Below are 3,924 nucleotides of genomic sequence, written 5' to 3' on the forward strand. Positions count from 1 at the left end.
TTGTGAATACAATTAGTCATTAAAATAAATACAAACGATCGTGATCCAAATACAAATGATTGTGTATTTCATAAAGATTTACAGATTTTTTACAATTGGTCTTGCTCGACTATAGACGTGTAAAGGACGTCAGTGGACGTTACTCACAACCTCTTAAAAACTACTTAGGGCACTTAATTTAATTATTGGAGTATAAACAAAGGTGTAAGCACAATTGCTTTTGGAATTTCATAGAGGGTCGTGATGGACTATAAATGCACGTGTAAAGGACGTCACTAGTGGACGTCCTCTCACAACTGATTCACAACAGGGTATACATATTGTACTACACTTAGCTAAAAAAGTCAAGGTAACAATTATATATGCAACCCCAGATAACTGTAGAGATGCACAAACGTATCTGAATGCATTTTTAGGAAATGTTCTGTGTTACATATTTTTACCGATTTATGCCGTCCTACCGCGACTATTTTTGGCCAGGGACACGACGTTGCCGTCGGACCAATGTTTGCTGGGTTATGGTTATAATAACAAAACTGAGAATCAAAATTTGATGCAGAGTTTTGAAGAGGAGGTTTCAGGATTGTTGTCAATTTTCTAATGCTAATTTGGTTTTGGGTGGAGACTGGAACACTATCAGTGATCCTTTATTGGACTGTCTGCCCCCACGACATGTAAGCCATAATTGTTATTATCTTATTAACGAATTATGTTTGCATCTTAACTGTCTTGATGTATGGAGAGATAGGAATCCTGGTAAAGTTGAGTTTACTTGGAGTAGTAAGGATGGTTCCAAACAATCCAGAATTGATTTTTGGTTATTATCTGAAGATTTAGTACAAAAAGTTAAGGAAATTAAAATAATACCTTCCATTCTTACTGATCACAAAATTATTCATGTTATTGTTAGTTTTGATAGTTTGGCTGGAAAAAGATCAGGGTTTAATTATTGGAAGTTAAATAACTCTCTCCTTGAAAATGAGCAATTTCAAAAAGCTGTTACAGATATTATAAAGGATTCTTATAGTAAGGCAAGCGCTTCTAAAATGTTTGGAAAACACTGGGAATTTATGAAGTATTCAATAAGGAAGTTTGCTATTGGATTTGGAAAAAAAATGGCCAAAGGCAGAAGGGTTAAAGAAAATTCTTTAATTAAAGATATAATTCGTATATATGAAAAACATAATTTGTCTCAGATAGACAAAGACATGTTAGTCAAATTACAATCAGAATTGGATCAAATATTTGAGAACAAAGCTAAAGGAGCATTTGTGAGGTCAAGGCGTAAATGGTTGGAGAAAGGCGAAAAGAACTCAAAATATTTTTTTAATTTGGAAAAAAGAAATACAGAACTATCTTCTTTAAAGAGAATTAGAATTGATGATAAAGTTTCAACAGACTCAAGTGAGATCTCTCAGTTTGTAACAAGTTTTTATAAAAAGTTATACACAAAAGATGAAGGTATTGGAGATGCACGGTCGTCGGTCGTTCTTATTAAAATAAATTCTATAGTAATAGATGAAGACTTGAAAAAAAATTGTGATAAGGAAATAGGAAATAACGAAATCAACAAAAATATTGCCAAACTGAAGAAGAATAAATCACCGGGTAATGACGGTCTAACTGCTGAATTTTATAAAACCTTTCAGGAAGATCTCTCTGTATTTCTTTTACATGTTTTTCAGGAAATATTGGAAGCTGAGCAAATGGTGCCTACAATGACTCAAAGTTTAATAGCACTTATTCCAAAGCTGAATTTTATCAGGAAGATCTCTCTGTATTTCTTTTACATGTTTTTCAGGAAATATTGGAAGCTGAGCAAGCTGAGCAAACAATGACTCAAAGTTTAATAGCACTTATTCCAAAGTCAGGTAAAGATCCACTTAGTCTTGAAAATTGGAGGCCCATATCATTAATTAATAATGATGCTAAATTGTTATCAACTATATTTGCAGAAAGGTTGAAACTTTGTTTGGATAAAATTATTGATGACTGCCAGTCTGGCTTTATGCGTGGCAGATATATTGGAAATAATATTCGGTTAGTTTTGGACTTAATTGACTATAATTTTTTAATTCATGAAGAAAGTTATATATTATTTGTTGTTTATTATAAAGCCTTTGACTCTGTGGACCATTCATTCTTAATGGAGACTCTCGGTTTCTTTGGCTTTGGCAATAATTTTATTAGAGCGATTCGTACGATTTATAGTAATTGCAATACTTCTATTAAATTACCTTTTGGAACAACTCCCAGATTTAATACTTCTAGAGGCGTAAAACAAGGAGACCCTGCAGCTCCTTTCTTATTCTTATTAGTTATGCAAGTGTTGTGTCTTCACATTAAAAAGAATCCATTTCAGGGAATTTATTTACTTGACAAAGAAATAAAATGCTCACAGCTTACAGATGACACAACTATTTTTTAAGAAGTAACAGAGAAATAGATGCAGCACTTAGGTGTTTAGATGCATTTTCATCAGTTTCAGGCTTAACTGTAAATATTAATAAATGCGAACTGTTTCCATTGAAAGATATACCTGATGGTGTGGTGGAATTGTGTGGTATACCAGTTAAAACCCATGTTTCTTATTTGGGAATCAAAATTTGTAAAAATCAGAAGGAAAGAATTGATTTAAATTATCTTCCATTGATTGATAAAGTACAAAAGAAATTTAATTCTTGGTTAATTAGAGATTTATCTTTGAATGGTAGAATATTACTGTCAAAAGCTGAAGGACTGTCAAGATTATCTTATACAGCAATGGTTTTAGATACTCCGAAGTCAATTATTAGGCAAGTAAATAAGAAAATGTATAACTTTATTTGGAAGAATAGACTACATTATTTAAATAGAGACATATTAGGTCATTTATTTCATCAAGGTGGTTTAAATGCTATTGTTTGAAGTATCTAATGCTATATTTAAAATTAAATGGATTCAGAATTGTATTAAATCTAATAACCAATTATGGTACTATATCCCAAATTTAGTTTTTGACAAAATTGGTGGTATTAATTTTCTCCTCAGTTGTAATTTTGATATTAATAAAATTCCCATTAAGCTGTCTAACTTTCATAGACAAGCTCTGTTATCTTGGTTGTTGGTGTACAAACATAATTTCTCTCCCCACAGGTGTTTGATTTGGAACAATAAAGATATTAAATATAAGAATAAGACACTTTTTTTCGATTATTGGTTCAGAAATAATATTTTATTGGTGACACAGTTGTTTCGTCCTGATGGTCTCTTACTCTCATATGGAGAATTTTTAAATAAATTTAAACTTCCAATTTCTGCAAAGGATTATGCAGTGGTCTTTGATGCTATACCTTCTGGTCTTCTTCATTTGCTGCGGGCCGCTGATGCTTTTGATTTGAATATAACTAATGACTTAAATTTAAAGTTAGATGGTATAAGTATTCTTGATAAAAAATGCAATAATAATTTTCTTAAACAGATTTGTCGGCCTTTTAGGATACCCCCAGCTAAAAGTTTTTGGAATTCCCGCTTCCAGGACATTAACTGGGAGGAGGCTTTTATGATCTCCAGGAGATACTGTGTCATCAATAAGATTCGCGAGGTTTCATTTAAAATTATTCATTGTATTTATCCAGTAAATGAGGTTATTAAAAGATTTAAGAAGGATATTGATTTGAAATGTGTGTTTTGTAATTTGAATGATGAAAGTATATGCCATCTTTTTTTTTTATTGTATTTGTACAAAATTATTCTGGTGTGATTTTAAGATCTTCTTTGAAGAGATTTCGGGAATTGACATTACTTTAGAAGATAAGAATGTTTTATTTTATTATGATAAGCCTTTAGAGAAGAAATTATATTTTGTTCTTAATTTGTTTATTATATTAGGGAAATATCACATTCATAAATGTCGATGGTCAAAGAGTACACCTAGTTTTTTAC

This window comes from Sinocyclocheilus anshuiensis, unplaced genomic scaffold (assembly GCF_001515605.1).
Source record: "Sinocyclocheilus anshuiensis isolate Anshui unplaced genomic scaffold, SAMN03320099.WGS_v1.1 scaffold954, whole genome shotgun sequence".
Classification (NCBI taxonomy): Eukaryota; Metazoa; Chordata; class Actinopteri; order Cypriniformes; family Cyprinidae; genus Sinocyclocheilus; species Sinocyclocheilus anshuiensis.